We start from the raw sequence: 17,991 nt of genomic DNA on the forward strand, positions 1-17,991 counted from the left end.
TTGTGGGGCACCACTGTACATCAAACACTAAAAGCTTCCCTAAACAGGGCTGCCTTCAGATGTCTTCTAAAAGTCTGGTAGTTGTTGTTCTCTTTGACTTCTGCTGGGAGGGTGTTCCACAGGGCGGGCGCCACTACTGAGAAGGCCTTCTGCCTGGTTCCCTGTAACTTGGCTTCTCACAATGAGGGAACCGCCAGAAGGCCCTCAGCGCTGGACCTCAGTGTCCAGGTAGAACGATAGGGGTGGAGACGCTCCTTCAGATATACTGGACCGAGGCCGTTTAGGACTTTAAAGGTCAGCACCAACACTTTGAACTGTGCTCTGAAACGTACTGGGAGCCAATGTAGGTCTTTCAAGACCGGTGTTATGTTGTCTTGGCAATAGAAGCCCCATCTAGCAAACTGGGGATGGGAAACCTTTTCTGGACCAAGAACCAGACCATCTTGGGGTTGCAAGCCAGCAGTGCCTGGGAACAGATGCAAAAGCAGGTGCAGCAATGAATATAAAGCAATGAATGTGCTTGCGAAACGTGGACCACTTATAAATGCCATCTCCAACTCTTCAAAAGATTCCATCAACGGTGTCTCCAAAAACATATCACTTAGGAAGAGAGGAGAACCAATGCCAGTGTACTGGAAGAAGCTAATATTACCAGTGTCGAAGCAATGATTCTTCAACTTGTTGGACTGGTCATGTTGTACAGATACCTGATTATCATCATCCAACCCAACTACTCTATTCCAAATTTAAAAATGGAAAGCATAATGCTGGTGGTCAACAAAAGAGGTTTAAAGACTCTCTCAAAGCAAATCTTAAATAAAATGCAGTATAAACACCGACAACTGGGAAACACTGGCCTGCGAGCACTCCAGTTGGAGAACAGCCTTTACCAAAGGTGTCTATCAGCTTTGAAGACACTCGAACTCAGGACACAAGGGAGAAACGTGCTAAGAGGAAGGCATGCTTGGCAAACCCTCACCAGGATCAACTGCCGCCCGGAAACCTATGTTCCCACTGTGGAAAGATATGTGGATCCAGAATTGGCCTCCACAGTCCCTTACAGACTCACTTTTAAAACCATGTTCATGGAAGACAATCTTACTCGGCTACGAGTGACCGCCGAAGAAGAAGAAGAAGAAGAAAAAGAAGAAGAAAAAGTGTTACAATAGACTAGGCGGTACACTCAACTCTTCTCTATCCTTCCAGGCAAGCAATAGATTTGTTGATTTATTGATCTATTTAAAACATTATAAGGCTACTCTTCATCGCAGAAAGCAAATTCAGAGGTTAAAATCACAACACACTCCATACATTTAAAAAGCTCAGTATAAAACGAAATTGAAAGCAGTTACATTATAAATGAACACCAATACATAAGGAATTTGATTTGACACGAAGCTCCTGCAAAGGTCTAGGTGCATAAGGAGGTTGAGCAAAGCAAGCTATTCCCAGTGTGTGGGTGAGTGAATTGGGCTTCAAGGCTTACCTGTGGTTAAAAAACACACACACAAAAACCCCCGTGTGAATCTGTCTCGTTTCTCACGTGACCGCCAGCGAAATCGCTTCGTTAGCCCCAATCAAATAATTAGTGTAGCGGTTTTACAGAGCTTCAAAACACATTAATGCATTAAAAAGTACAAAGCAAGAAACTGCACCGGCTAAGATAAAGATCCGCCAATGGAGGTGTTTGCGTTAATGAGGGAGATTAGGGGATGCTCCCAGAACAAAGAGAGAGAAACGAGTTGTCCTAATGGGATGGATATTTTTTAAAGGAGAGAAAAAAGAAGTGGCAATAAAAAATTAGCTCTGACAGAAGCTTAATTTTAATGAGGCTTCCGAGCTTTAGATTTACAACTTGCAAGGGCGCTGCAAAGGAAATCACTTAGCCCCTTTCCTTTCTCTCTCCTGCGCGCATGCAAATCCTGGGTCCCTGTGCCTCCATGGAGTGAAGACACATGTGTGACTTCCATGGCCAGCAATTGCGCCAGCAAAAGCAGGAGTGATGTCATGGCCTGGCTGAACACAGAGGAACGGTGGCAGGAACCAGCTGGGGTGGGACGACCATGAGTGGTCAGAGGGAGAAGACTGGGAAGAGGAGGTGTTGGAAGTTGAAGAAGTAACAGGACTTGGTGAGCTGGGAGAGTCGGTGGCAGAGAGAAGTGCAGAATCAGAGGCAGAAGATGAAGCAGGAGAGTCGGAGGAAGGAGGTCATGAGGAAGAGATGAGAGGTACCAAAATCCCAAAGGAGTAGAAGGGACTCTATGTACGCAACGATAGCCGCACTAGCTCAGAGATGGAAAGGAGATAAAGTCCCTACCGGAGAGGAGTGGGAAACTAAGCTGTTGGTTTATGCCGAAATGACAAAACTGACTGGAAAGCTCAGGAACCAAGAAGACGAAAAATTCAATAAAGAATGGGGGAAATTCATAATTTACTTGAGAGACCACTGTAAGCAGATGGAAACATTAGCAGGATTGTAATAACACTTGTTACGTAGAAGATATTATGGACAACAAAATGGAGAGACGTATAATTTGGATGATGAAATAATATGTCGTTGAAAAGGTTTATAATAGGAGGGGAAGGTGGGAAGTCTAGAGATTCGGGGGAAATCTCGAAATATGGATATGCATTTTGTATTGTTATAATTTTATATCTGTAAAACCAAATAAAAATTATTTCCAAAAAGAGATAGGAGGAGATGAGTTTTGGATACTTTAGTTCATCATCATCATCAAACTTTATTGGCATTACATACATACATCCAAAACAAATCAATACAGAATTACCACTTCCCCAGTGGCCAAAACATTTGCTAAAAGAAAGGAGGCAGAGCAGTCTATCGTCACATCTCTTGGTCTCCAGGGAGATCAGACGTCTGCAGTGTATTTCGATGACAAAAAACCAAATAGAGATATTTAGCCACTAACTTGGTGAGCTCCTGATCATTCCCCAGTAATAGAAAATGTATGACCTCCGACTCTGGTTTCCATTTGGGGATGCAGAGTTGATCTAGAAATTGCTGACGGAGATCAGCATATAGTTTAGAAGAGAAGAAGAAGAAGAGTTTGGATTTGATATCCCGCCTTTCATTCCCCTTCAGGAGTCTCAAAGCGGCTAACATTCTCCTTTCCCTTCCTCCCCCACAACAAACACTCTGTGAGGTGAGTGGGGCTGAGAGACTTCAGAGAAGCGTGACTGGCCCAAGGTCACCCAGCAGCTGCATGTGGAGGAGCGGAGACACAAACCCGGTTCCCCAGATTACGTGACTACTGCTCTTAACCACTACACCACACTGGCTCTGAGAACCATATGTGTAAGGGTTTCCACCAGGTGGTCTTCACAAGGGCAAGTTCTTTCTCCTTCCACCCTGCCTGAGAAGCTTCCCCAAAGGAGGTTTGATGGATTTGAATTAACCCTAGCCAGCGAAAATGCCCTTCTTTCTTGAGGATGCTTTAGCTGAGATTCCTGCATTGCAGGGGGTTCGGGCTAGATGACCTGTGGGGTCCCTTCCAACTTTAGGATTCTATGAGTCAGGCTGATACAGAATCACGGGTGTCTCCCCTCTCCCCTGGTCTCCCAGAACCAGAAGAGGCATGAAAAGGGCAGAGGAGAGGTTGATGTCATGCAGGCTCAGTCTCTGATTGCTTGGGAAGAATCCTTGAGAGCAGGGGACTTAAGACGGCTTTGTGGAGGAAGGGACTTTTACAGTAGTTTTCCATGTATAATGCGCCCCTGTGTATAAAACGACCCCTATTTTGGGGGGCGGGACGCGGGACGCGCTGTGGGTAAAAGCATCAGTGCCTAGGACTTGCCGATCGAAAGGTCGGCGGTTCAAATCCCCGCGGCGGGGTGCACTCCTGTTGCTCGGTCCCAGCGCCTGCCAACCTAGCAGTTCGAAAGCACCCCCGGGTGCAAGTAGATAAATAGGGACCACTTACTGGCGGGAAGGTAAACGGCGTTTCCGTGTGCTGCGCTGGCTCGCCAGATGCAGCTTTGTCACGCTGGCCACGTGACCCGGAAGTGTCTGCGGACAGCGCTGGCCCCTGGCCTCTTAAGTGAGATGGGCGCACAACCCTAGAGTCGGACACGACTGGCCCGTACGGGCAGGGGTACCTTTCCCTTTCCCTTATTTTGGGGGGGCTCAAATTTAAGAAAATGGGAGGAGGATTGGGCAGAGTTGTTGAGCTGTTTGGGGGGAGGATTGCCAAACAAACGCTGACAAATCACTTGCTCGCCAACATGCGCATGCCCGCTCACCAACAGCAGACGAAAATCGCACGCCCGATTGCCAACACGGCAGCCAATCCACAGCAACCTTTGCCACAGCAACCAATCACCCACCCAATTACCGCAGCAGCAGCGGCAAATCCAAAGGAGCACTTGACACAGCCACCAATCACCCACAAAATCGCTGCTGACAAGCTCCTGCTCGTGGCTGCAACCAAACACTTGTCCCCCAACGCACTATCCGTGTATAGGACGCCCCGTTTTTTAACATTATTTTAGAGTAAATAAACCTCGTCTTATACACGGAAAAGTATGGTACTTTCTGATCCATGCAGCAAGACCATGGGTAGGCAAACTAAGGCCCGGGGACTAGATCTGGCCCAATCGCCTTCTAAATCCGGCCCGCGGATTGTCCGGGAATCAGCGCGTTTTTACATGAGAAGAATGTGTCCTTTTATTTAAAATGCATCTCTGGGTTATTTGTGGGGCATAGGAATTCGTTCATTATTTTTTCCCAAAATATAGTCTGGCCCCCCACAAGGTCTGAGGGACAGTGGACCGGTCCCTTGCTGAAAAAGTTTGCTGGCCCCTGAGCAAGACCTACTGGGATGAGCTGCTCATTAGGCCTGGCACTCCAACAAGTCTGTGCAGGTTGCGTTCTTGCTAATGAAGAGTTAACTCCGCAGAGTGTGAGCTACTGCTGGCTTGCTCCTGGTGGGGAACCTGTGTGTTTCAGCTCGAGGGCCACATTTCCTTCCAGGAAACCTTCTGAGGGCCATGGGCCAGTGACGCTCAGGGCCAGAGGCAAAACTGGGTGGAACAACTAATGAATTTTTTTACATAGCCTAGTTTCTCCACGAATTCACACTCCTTTCTCTATCCTTCGGCCGCCCAACCAGCCAAGAGGTAACAGCTAGTGTCTGAGGGCATATTCCTGCAGGTAAAAATGCTAAACTGGATCGTGTTGTGGGGGAGGGAGCAGCAAATTGGCTGCACGATATAAAAATATTTTTATTAATCATTTTTAAAAGCCAGCTGTGGGTACTATAAACCCCGGTGGATTGTAGCGACGGACAGGGTTTTATGCTTTGCATCCATTCAGACATTTTATTAGCTTTTTATGGCTTTTAAATCAGATCACTACTCACTCAGCCTTATCCACGGGAGCTGAGCAGGCTTGGGGGGGGGGAATTATTAATAAACTTTTCCATGTTTTCGAGCACATCCTCGCAACCTGTGGGCAGGCTCCCCGCATAATAACATCTGCCTCCGCAGGAGCAGACCTGAAATTATTTGGGGGGACACCGTGTCAGAAGCTCAGCCGCGCAGATTTTATCGCTGAGCCGGATATTAGATTCTTGCAGCTTCTACCCATCGTACAGCACAAGAAAAGGGGGGGGCACGTGATGGAGGTATTTAAAACCATGAATGGGGGGGGAGACTCTTTCCCTCGCAATGTTAGGACCTGACGGGGGTCATCTAACAAATCTGAAATTTCATAATAATAATAATAATAATTTATTATTTATACCCCGCCCATCTGGCTGGGTTTCCCCAGCCATTCTGAATGGCTTCCAACAAAATATTAAAATACTGTGATACATCAAACATTAAAAGCTTCCCTAAACAGGGCTGCCTTCAGATGTCTTCTAAAAGTCTGGTAGTTGTTGTTCTCTTTGACATCTGGTGGGAGGGCGTTCCACAGGGAGGGCGCCACTACCGAGAAGGCCCTCTGCCTGGTTCCCTGTAGTTTTGCTTCTCGCAGTGAGGGAACCACCAGAAGGCCCTCGGTGCTGGACATAGGCGCCGACTCCATGGGGCTTGAGGGGGCCCGAGCCCCCTCAAAAATTCGTTTGGGGGGGCTCCGCCCCCCCAATAATCTCCGGCGCCCCTCCAGCAGAGCGCCATCGCCGCCCCTCCCCCAGCCCAAAATGCACAGGGTCGGGCTGCATGCCTCCTGCCCTCCCTCCCGAGCAAAAGCTCCCCCCAATTTCCTTCGGAGCTGATTAATAGGCGCAGCACGCTCTCCCCTATTCGCTCATGAGGAGGCGGCGCCACTTTATTTGCATATTCATGAGCTTATTTATTATTCATGAGCTTTCCCGGGCCCCCCCCCAATATTTTTTATAAGTCCGCGTCCCTGGTGCTGGACCTCAGTGTCTGGGTAGAACAATGGAGGTTGAGACGCTCCTTCAGGTATACTGGACCGAGGCCGTTTAGGGCTTTCTGTATTTCAGAGATACAGAGCAGAGAAAAGGAGTAAATTGCATTATGAATGCAGTTAAAACTCTGGAATTCCCTATGAATCTACGATTCTGTTATTCTACCACAAGGTGTAGCGACTTGGTTGGCTTTAAAGGGGGGGGGGACAGCTTGGAAACATTTGTAGAGTATAAGCCCACCAGTGCCTACTAGCCTCCAAGGTTGTGCAAGGTTGAGGCAGAAATGTTTTTTTATATAGCGGGTGGCGCTGTGGTCTAAACCATTGAGCTTCTTGGGCTTGGCGATCAGAAGGTCGGCGGTTTGAATCCCCGCAACGGGGTGAGCTCCTGTTGCTCGGTCCCTGCTCCTGCCCACCTAGCAGTTCAAAAGCACGTCAAAGTACAAGTAGATAAATAGGTACCACTCCAGCGGGAAGGTAAATCGCGTTTCCGTGCGCTGCTCTAGAAGACATCTGAAGGCAGCCCTGTTTAGGGAAGCTTTTAATGGTTGATGTTTTTCCAGTGGTTTTTATGTGTTGTAAGCTGCCCAGAGTGGCTGGGGAAATCCAGCCAGATGGGTGGGATATAATTAATAAGTCGTTGTTGTTAGTCATGAGTCTTGTTTCATTTCCACGAGACCAGCAAGCAGGTCCTTAAAAAACGCTCCCCTTGAAATGGAAAAGGGGCCCTAAAAGAGCTCGACTGTGTGCGGATCACAAGCAGGAACGCCAAGGAGCTGAACAGGACTGCAGCTGTATTTACAATTTCGTATTTTGAAAAAGCAGGACCCTGTTGAAATCATTGCATATTAGAAATGTAGAGTTGGAAGTGATTCCTAATGGTCATTGAGTCCAGACCATCCAACCTCTGCTTAAAAACCTCCAAGGAAGAAGACTCCACAGTCTTCCAAGGTCCTCCGTTCCACTGCCAAACAACTCTTACTGTCAGAAAGTTCTTCCTGATGTTTCGCCGGAATCTCCTTCCTCAGGGGTCTGCAACCTTTAAGACAAAAAGAGCCACTTGGACCCGTTTCCGAAGAAAAAAAAACTGGGAGCCACAAAACCGGGAAGGTGACGTCGGGACGGTGCATGACTAACACACGCACCGCCCCCATGCAACGTCACAGCCATACAGCGCCCGCCACAGTGGGGAGTGTCGGGGTGCACAATGCGCCTCCTCCCCTCGCTAGTATCCGACCTGGAGCCGCAGCAAAGGTGTAAAAGAGCCACATGCGGCTCCGGAGCCACAGGTTGCAGACCCCTGTCCTTCCTTGTAACGTGAAGCCATGGGTTCGAGTCCTACCCTCAAGAACAGGAGAAAACTAGCTTGCTCCCTCTTCCATGGGACAGCCCTTGAGATATTGGAAGGTGGCTATCCTATCTCCTCTCAGTCTCCTCTTTTCCAAGCTAAACACACCCAGCTCCTTCAACCGTTCCTCATCAGGCTTGGTTTCCAGACGCTTCATAATCTTGGTCGCCCTCCTCTGCACACATTCCAGCTTGTCAATATCCTTCTTTAACTGTGGTGCCCAGAAGTGGACACAGGAATCCAGTTGGGGTTTGACCAAGGCAGAATATTACTTCCCTCAATCTAGTAATGGTGCACATTTGTTCTTTTTTTAAAAAAATAAAATAATAATTTTTATTGAATTTTATGTTACAAAAACCGTTACAACCATACTATACCACAAAATATAATTGAGAAATAAAAATTACATACATCAATATTTTGTTTGTTATTTGTTATTTACCGTCTTATTTCCATTCCATACAAAGCACACACCCGCACACACAGAGAAAATAATAATGATGATGATAATGAAAATAAATATTTTTTGCCCCTTTATCTTACAAAATCTTTTCTTCAACTTTGACTTCCTGTGAAGTCCCTTCGCATATGTTTTATCTTACAATTGAATGTACGCAAAACAATAAACCTTTCTATATAAACTTTCCAATACATTCAGAAAACATAATAAATCCTTAATTGTTATCTACCTCCTTTTACTTCCTTTGTCACTCAAACGCTAGCATGGAGTCAAACCTATTATTGTATTTTTGAATGCATCTTCTATAACCATCCCATTTTCCCACAAATTTTTGCTTTGAGTTTCCTCTGAGTTTGCTAGTCCATTGAGCCATCTCCACAAATTCCCGTAATTGAATTTGCCAATCTGTTGTTTTTGGAGACTCCTGATCTTCCCATCCCTTGGCCACGAATGCTGCACATTTGTTCTACGGCACGTGGAAATCTACCGCTTCCCAAGAGATGCTGCCCAGACCCTGCTTTCCCCGATGGATGATTCCCCCACCTCCCCAGTCTCTGGCAATGCTGCATGTCACCTTCTGTGCTGAGCTTTGACAGGTATTGTGCTTCCGAAAGCAAACATGCTAAAGAGGTTTGGACAGGGATGGATGGAGGCAGGAGTGGGAAAGCACAAAAAAACACCTCGCAGTGACAGGGACCTGCAAGAAGGCAAAGTGATCACTCAGCCTGAGAGCCTGGCCGGAGGGAAGCTGCTGGTTCTTCTCCTGGGAGGTGGGTAGATAAAAATGTCAGCCTCCTCAACAGGACTCAAAGCCCGGAAGCTCTGATGGCTGCTAATCCTTGACCTTTTAAATCAGCCTTTGCCAGCCAGGCACTCTCCAGAAGTTTCAAACTAGAACTCCCAATTGGGGCCAGTCGCCCAAACGGGGGGGACGCGGGTGGCGCTGTGGGTTAAACCACAGAGCCTAGGACTTGCCAATCAGAAGGTCGGCGGTTCGAATCCCCGCGACGGGGTGAGCTCCCGTTGCTCAGTCCCTGCTCCTGCCAACCTAGCAGTTCGAAAGCACGTCAAAGTGCAAGTAGATAAATAGGTACCACTCTGGTGGGAAGGTAAACGGTGTTTCCGTGTGCTGCTCTGGTTTGCCAGAAGCGGCTTAGTCATGCTGGCCACATGACCCGGAAGCTGTACGCCGGCTCCCTCGGCCAATAAAGCAAAATGAGCGCCGCAACCCCAGAGTCGGCCACAACTGGACCTAATGGTCCAAACGACCCCAGAGTCAGCCACAACTGGACCTTTTAGCCCAAACAGGGAGTTAGTTAGCTCACAAGGTTTACAGTGAATCCTCAAAGGGGTTTATGCACTTTGTTTTATATCTTTTTCCATATATTCCTCTAAGATGTTTATTCCATTTATTTATTATACGCAAGTATCATTCAGTTCTGCTAGGATGATATCATTTTTACACTATAGTCTTATATACTCCTTAAATAATTAAAATCAGCAACAATTAAGGATATTGAGAAATCAAGGGCTGGGGCTGAGCGGCCTGTTTCTCTCTCTCTCTCTCTGCTGAAGCTTTGACAAAATTGTCGCCGACACCACCACAGGGCCAAAAATCCATCTTTCTTGGGCGCAGGGGCAGCTGCTGCAGTGTAGACACAAAAAGAAGGTGGGGCTGCAATAAAATGTTGCAGTGTGCTCCTCGCCCCCCCCCCCGCTAAACACAGGAACCTCAGTACAGGTTATTCTTTTTTTTTTTTTATAAAATTTTTTATTGCGTTTCTTTCCATAGGTAAACAAATTTGTTTGGACAACAATATACAAGAAACATTTTCCATATATATAAGAAAAAACATAGAAAAAAGAAAAGATCATCACAAAATTTCTTCGACAACTTTTTGGACCTCCTCGCATCCTCTCAGCATTGCGTTCATCATTCTAACCAATTCAGCAATTTATTATCTTATTTCCCGACTTATTATGCCTTTGTATTTATTATGTTACCAGTTTCAAAAATTTGTAGTTTAATTTTAACACTCTTAATAAACATAATATTTTGTTTCTAATTTGTCTCATTTTTTCCCATCAATACTTACTGTATCATTTACTTAAAATAAATTGCAGAAGCATAACGTTTCTTAATCGTGCGCAGTCTTAGCACTCAAACAACTTATAATGTTTTTGCAAATAGTCCTTAAATTTTTTCCAGTCCTCCTCCATGTTTCTTCGCTCAGATCTCGAATTCTGCCGGTCATTTCTGCCAACTCCATGTAGTCCATCAGCTGCGTCTACCAGTCCTCCAGTGTGGGTAAATCTGGTGTCTTCCAGAACTTTGCGATAAGAATCCTAGCTGCTGTGGTTGCATACATAAACAAGGTTCTGTCCTTCTTTGGCACCTTCCGGTCCACCATGCCCAATAGAAAGGCCTCTGGTTTCTTAGAAAAGGTATATCTAAATACCTTTTTCAACTCATTATGTATCATTTCCCAAAAGGCCTTTACTTTCGGGCAGGTCCACCAGAGGTGAAAGAATGTCCCTTCTGCCTCCTTGCATTTCCAACACTTATTATCAGAAAGATGGTATATTTTAGCCAACTTGACTGGGGTCATGTACCACCGGTATACCATTTTCATAATGTTCTCTTTCAAGGCACTACATGCCGTGAATTTCATACCGGTGTTCCATAACCTTTCCCAGTCCTCAGACATGATGTTGTGTCCTACATCCTGTGCCCATTTTATCATAGCAGATTTAACTGTCTCATCCTGGGTGTTCCATTTAAGCAGCAAGTCATACATCCTCGAAAGTACCTTAGTCTTTGGTTCTAGTAACTCCGTCTCCAGTTTCGATTTCTCCAACTGGAAACCCACTTTTTTGTCCATTTTGAATACCTCTTGAATTTGAGCATAGTGTAACCAATCTCGCACCTTACCTCTTAATTTGTCCTGGCTTTGGAGCTTCCAATTGTCTCCAACTCTTTCAATCAGTTCCCAATATTTTGGCCAATAGGCCTCCATATTGGGCTTTTTTTTAGAAATCTTGGCTTCCACAGGTGATAACCACCTCGGGGTCTTGTTTTCTAATAAATCCTTATACTTCATCCAGACGGCAAAAATTGATTTTCTGACAATATGGTTTTTGAACAATTTATGAACCTTCGCCTTGTCATACCACAAGTATGCATGCCAACCATACACATTATCAAACCCCTCCAGATCTAGGACATCGGTGTTTTCCAACAGGAACCAATCCTTCAACCAGCAGAAGGCTGCGGCTTCATAATACAACCTTAAGTCCGGCAGGGCAAACCCCCCTCTTTCTTTTGAGTCGGTTAATATTTTAAATTTTATTCGGGGCTTTTTGCCCTGCCAGACAAACTTAGAAATATCCTTCTGCCATTTTCCAAAACATTCCATTCTGTCCACGACCTGAAGGGTTTGAAATAAAAATAGCATTTTTGGCAAAACACACATCTTTATAGCTGCGATTCGGCCTGACAAGGTAAGTTTCAATCTTGACCAAATATCCAGATCCTTTTTAATTTCCAACCAACATTTTTCATAGTTATCTTTAAAAAGATTTAAATTTTTGGTGGACAAGTATACCCCCAGGTATTTCACTTTTTTAACCACACTTAGCTCTGTCTCTTTCTGATACCCCTCTATCTCTGTAGGTGTCAAATTTTTGACCAAAACCTTAGTTTTTTGTTTGTTTAACTTAAATCCCGCCACCCGACCAAACTCCAGGATAAGTTCCAAAACTCTTTTTGTGCTAGATACTGGCTCCTGTACTGTCAAGACTAGGTCATCTGCAAAGGCTTTCAGTTTGTATTGTTTCGCTCCGACCTCTATACCTTGCACCAACTGGTCCTCCCTAATCATATTCAGCAATACCTCCAGAACAGAGATAAATAGCAGAGGGGATAAAGGGCACCCCTGTCGTGTCCCTTTTTCAATTAGAAGTTCATCCGACACCACATTGTTCACTATCAACTTGGCTTTTTGCTCTGAATAAATTGCTTCTAGTCCATTTTCAAACCCCCGTCCCACTCCCAACCCCTTCAAGTTTTTCTTCATAAACATCCAAGAAATGTTGTCAAATGCTTTCTCCGCATCAATAAAGATTAAGGCAGCCCTTGTATTTCTAATTCTCAACAATTCCAATATATCAATAATGTTCCTGGTGTTATCAGACATGTGTCTACCAGGGAGAAAGCCTGCTTGGTCCTTGTGAATTACTTCGTTTAAAACGTTTTTAAGTCTACTTGCTAAAATGTCTGCAAATATTTTATAATCCACATTCAGGAGTGAGATGGGACGGTAGTTCTTGAGCTGAGTCTTTTCCTTCTCTGACTTAGGAATCAATGTGATGAATGCTTCTTTCCACGTTTCCGGTGCCCTTCTCCCCTCCATAATCTGGTTGCAAACCTCCAACAACGGTTGTATCAAACAATCCTTCAGAGTCTTATAATATTTGGAGGTGAGACCATCTGGGCCTGGAGATTTGCCAAGTTGCATATTTTGGATGGCACCTTCAATTTCCTGTTGAGTTATTTTACTATTGAGAATTGATCTTTTATCTTGACTTATTTTAGATAGTCCATTTGTCCTCAAGAATTGGTCTATTTCCGATTCTTTCTGAGGCCCCTGTGCATAAAGTTCCTTGAAGTATCTGTGGAAGCACTTTCTTATTTCTTCTGGTTTCTGAACTATTTTTCCTTGAATCTCCAGGTTTGTGACTGTGTTTAACTTTTGTCTTTTTTTCAATTGCCAAGCTAACAACTTTCCACATTTATTTGCTGATTCAAACGATCTTTGCTTCATTTGTTTAATTTTCCACTCAATCTCTTGATTAATCAATTTCGAATATTGTGCTTGATGGAATTTGATCTCTCTTAGCACCTCTTTTGACTTCGGATTAGTTCTCAACTTTTTCTCTCCTTCACTTATTTTCTCAAGAATTTTTTCCTTTTTTCCATTCCAAAATTTTTTCTTTATTGTATTCTGTTGTATCAGAAACCCTCTCATTACAGCTTTGCTTGCGTCCCAGATTATTCTTTTCTCCACCGTAGTGTTCAAATTTATTTCAAAGTAGTCCTTTAGCGTTTTTTGGGCCTTCTTAACAATCTCTTGATCTCTTAGCAAGGTGTCATTCATTCTCCATCTGAAGGATCCAGTTGGGAAAAGTCTCAATTCCATTTTTAAGGCGTTATGGTCGGAGCAGGTTTTTGGGCAGATTTCCACTTTTCTCGTTTTCGGGGCCAGCCCTCTAGATATCCAAATTTGGTCGATTCGTGTCCATGACAAGTGGGCATCAGAAAAAAAGGTTCCTTCTTTACCCAAGGGGTTCCTTGTCCTCCAGATGTCAATCAAGTCCATATTGTCTGTCATTTCAAAAAAGGTTTTAGGGAGTCTGCCGTCTGTTGTTAAATTTTGATTTTGAGATTTGTCCATATTTGTAGACACCACTCAGTACAGGTTATTCTGCAGAGCAAACCCTCCCCTCTGTTTTTCTTTTCTGTTTCGATTAAGCATTATGTGATTACTGAGGGTGCTCAGTCCGAGCTGTTTGGGGGAGACCGGCCCCTTCAGCCCCTTTATTCGTTTACGAGCCTGTTTGTTTGGAATATTCACCAAAATATAACAGGGCAGTAAACAGCGGGGGGGGGTAGGGTGTGGGCTTCAGTTAAAGATAATTGCAGATAGATAAAAACTGGTTGGTAAAATAATTAATAAATCACATTACGGAAGTACAGTACAGTTGTTTAGATGACATCTAAAGGAAAGCAGGGGTGATGCCAAGCAGTTCTCCGCTGTCAGGGAGTTCCAGAGGCCAAGGCCCTGCCATAATAAAGACTCGGTGCCTGGCAAAGCCTGGCCCAACGAACCGCTCGGCCACATCCCTTCCTTCCCCCAAACCTTCAGCCACGGCAGCTGATCTCCAAGATCTTTGCTGGAAAGAGACTTGTCAATTGGCTTTCCAGACACCGCTTGGCAGCTTGCCCGGGAGAAGGAAAACAGCCCGACATGTTTGAGCAAGTGGTACGGACCATGCTTTCTCGGCGGGGAGCCTTGGGAAAGCGGAGGAACAGCAATCTGCTGTCAACAGCAACCCTGGCAGGGCTGAGAACGCGGGGAGGGAAAGGTTTCTTATGCGGCGGCGCTTTCAGAAATCTTCATTATTCCCTTCCTGCACCCCAAGAAGCCTGACGGATTTGCCAGCATGAAATGGAAGCTCTGGGGATAAGCTGGGAAGGATCTCTGAAACAGCAGCAGCACCATCAGCCTCAGTTACAAACCGTTCCTGGTTTTCTCTCTTTGATGTCAAATTGCTTCAGCTGCGGTGAGACGGCAAAGCAAAGCCCAAAAATAAAGAAAAGACCTCCGCCATTAGCCTCCAGTTCATCACAGGCGCTCTGATCTCTTCCAACTGTGGAGCTTCAGAGAGCCGAAGATCAAAACAGAGGGCAGGCGCGGTCGCAACCCCCTCCCCACAACGCAGGATGCAAGACCCCACCTGGGGCGTGGGGACTACAGTAGGATGAAAAGCTCAGCGAGAGACAAGGAGGTTCGGCACAGCCCTGCTAATCTCCCAACTTCTGCTCGTGGGAGGAAGAAATGGGGTGACGAGAGGGGACAGGGATATATAAGAAGCTCCCAAATGCCGAGCCAAACCATTACAGGATCAAAGAATTGCAGAGGTGGAAGGGACCCGCGAGGGTCATCTAGTCTAACAATCACAGCTAAAGAATCTCTGGCAGGTGACCATCCAAGCTCCGTTTAAAAGCCTTCAAGGAAAGTGATTCATCACCTTCTGAGGTCGTCCGTTCTGCTGTCAAACAGCTCTTGTTCTCAGAAAGTTCTTAATGGACTACTGCAATGCGCTCTACCTGGGGCTACCTTTGAAGGTGACTCAGAAACTGCAATTAATCCAGAATGCGGCAGCTAGACTGGTGATTGGGAGCGGCCGCCAAGACCACATAACACCGGTCCTGAAAGATCTTCATTGGCTCCCAGTACGTTTCCAAGCACAATTCAAAGTCTTGGTGCTGACCTTGAAAGCCCTAAACGGCCTCGGTCCTGTATACCTGAAGGAGTGTCTCCACCCCCATTATCTAACCTGGACACTGAGGTCCAGCACCAAGGGCCTTCTGGCGGTTCCCTCACTGCAAAAAGTGAGGTTACGGGGAACCAAGCAGAGGGCCTTCTCGGTGGTGGTGTCTGCCCTGTGGAACGCCCTCCCTTCAGATGTCAAGGAAATAAACAACTATTTTACTTTTAAAAGACAACTGAAGGCGGCCCTGTTTAGGGAAGTTTTTAATATCTGACGCTGTATTGTTTTTAACATACTGGACCGAGGCTGTTTAGGGCTTTAAAGGTCAGAGCCAACACTTTGAATTGTGCTCAGAAACGTACTGGGAGCCAGTGTAGGTCTTTCAAGACCGGTGTTATATGGTCTCGGCGGTGTGGTGTTGGCGGCCGCCCCCAGTCACCGGTCTGGCTGCCGCATTCTGGATTAATTGCAGTTTCCGAGTCACCTTCAAAGGTAGCCCCACGTAGAGCGCGTTGCAGTAGTCCAAGCGGGAGATAACCAGAGCATGCACCACTCTGGTGAGACAGTCTGCAGGCAGGGAGAGTCTTAGCCTGCGTACCAAATGGAGCTGGTAAACAGCTGCCCTGGACACAGAATTGACCTGCGCCTCCATGGACAGCTGTAAACAACATGCAGCCAGTGGCTAAGCAAATGGATCTCCTCTTATCGGTCTCGCTGCCCAAAGGCTCACCACACAACCCTCACCTCCTCTTTCAGGACTCCAGAGAGACAAGAGCACTGAAGGTCTTGGCGCCAACAGTGAAATTTGGGGCAAACTTGCCAATAAGGAAAGTCTTGCCGCAAGAAATCAGGAGACGGGAGGGGGAAACGACAACAACAGGACAAGCAGTAAGAAAAAGCACCCTGGAAAAAGTCAAGGAGCCACATCATGTCAAAAGAAGTGACAAAATGGGCCTTTTGTGAGAAAGGGAGGAAGCAATTAACTCCCAGGATGTGCCGGGATTGCAAGGGCCTCTTTGTTGTCACCTGCAGGAGGGAGAAAATAGTTATGTCACCGCTGACGGGTGTCAGAGAATGAAAAGCCATCCCGGGGAGTCGGTGAGGCGGGAGGGAAGGAGAGGAGGAATGAAGAGCCTGTTGGGAGTTGGAGGAGGAGAGCTGAGGACGCAAGTGAGGCTGCCTGGGGAGTCCTTGGCGCCAACCTTGTGACCTCCAGGTGTTTTGGACTACAACTCCCATCAGCCCCCGTGGCCATAATGATAAGATTTGAAGAATGTTGTTGTTGTTGAGTCGTTGAGTCGTGTCCGACTCTTTGTGACCCCATGAGCACACCAGAGCATGCCAGGCCCTCCTGTCTTCCACTGCCTCCCGCAGTTTGGTCAAACTCATGCTGGTAGCTTTGAGAACACTGTCCCGCCATCTCGTCCTCTGTCGTCCCCTTCTCCTTGGGCCCTCCATCTTTCCCAACATCAGGGTCTTTTCCAGGGAGTCTTCTCTTCTCATGAGGTGGCCAAAGTCTTGGAGTCTCAGCTTCAGGCTCTGTCCTTCCAGTGGGCACTCAGGGCTGATTTCCTTCAGAATGGAGAGGTTGGATCTTCTTGCAGTCCATGGGACTCTCCAGAGTCTCCTCCAGCACCAGAATTCAAAAGCATCCATCTTTGGCGATCAGCCTTCTTTATGGTCCAGCTCTCACTTCCATACATCACTACTGGGGAAACCATAGCTTTTACTATATTTGATGAATACTCCTCCTTTATTTTAGCAAATGTTTTGTGCCACTGGGGAAGTGGTAATCCTGTATTGATTTGTTTTGGATGTTTGTATGTGATGCCAGTAAAAGGTTTGATGATGGTGGTGATTGGATGAAGTGAAGGGCTGTGAAGGATCAAAGTTGTTGACCTTTTTTAAGGATTTTACCACAGGAAATAAACTGCCACTGGGGCCGGATTAGGCCCCCAAATGGACTTTGGACATGCCTGAAGGGTCCTGAAGAGTCTAAGGGTTTTGAAGCAAAATATGAGCAATAAATGTAGTAGGACATAGTGGAAAGGAGTCAGTAAATCATCAAATCTGTTCCTTTTATCCACAGAAAGGGATGCAAACACCATGCTCAGAAATCCATCCATGCATCTTCTGACTTGCATCTCAAGCAGGGATCAGGAGCACAGCAAAAACAGCTCGCAGAGCAAAACCTCCAGAGGCATCTATGTCATAAATCGGCACATTTATGTCAGGGCTCAGCCCCAAACTCTGTACACAGTCTTTGCTAAGTTAACAGAATGTCTCTGGACATAAACAGAGCATCTTTTCCCCTTTCACCAAATAAATACAGTTTGCCCACCAGCACCCTAGGCACGCACAAGCTCCCAGCAGGAATGAATTTTCAATAATTTACAGCTAAGCATGGCGGTCCCCCCGCTACAGTACCTCTTTTTATAAACCAAGCAATGCCTAGGAGCAGTTGGGGGGAAAGAAGCAACCGCCAAGAATTTACTTCTTCGCGCGGCACGTAAACTGTGGAACTCACCGCTGCAGTAGGCAGTGACGGCCAAACCCAGGTGGCTTTAAAAAGGGATTGGTCAAATTCATGGGGGAGGAGAGGGCTGTCGATGGCCACTAGCTACAATGCCTGGAGGCAGAAATGTTTCTGAATGCCAGCTGCTGGAAACCACGGGTCTTGTGTTTGAATCCTGCTTCCGGGTTTCCCAACAGAGGCATCTGTTTGGCCACTGTGAGAAC

At 46.2% G+C, this 17,991-nt stretch overlaps 1 protein-coding gene across 3 annotated transcripts in view; it reads right to left on the minus strand.

The window, feature by feature from the left end:
• Positions 1 to 17,991, minus strand: part of ARHGAP39 (Rho GTPase activating protein 39) — a 198,011-nt gene that overhangs the window by 72,473 nt on the left and 107,547 nt on the right. The window lies entirely within an intron of this gene.

This window comes from Podarcis bocagei, assembly GCF_964188305.1.
Source record: "Podarcis bocagei genome assembly, chromosome: 8".
Taxonomy (NCBI): Eukaryota; Metazoa; Chordata; class Lepidosauria; order Squamata; family Lacertidae; genus Podarcis; species Podarcis bocagei.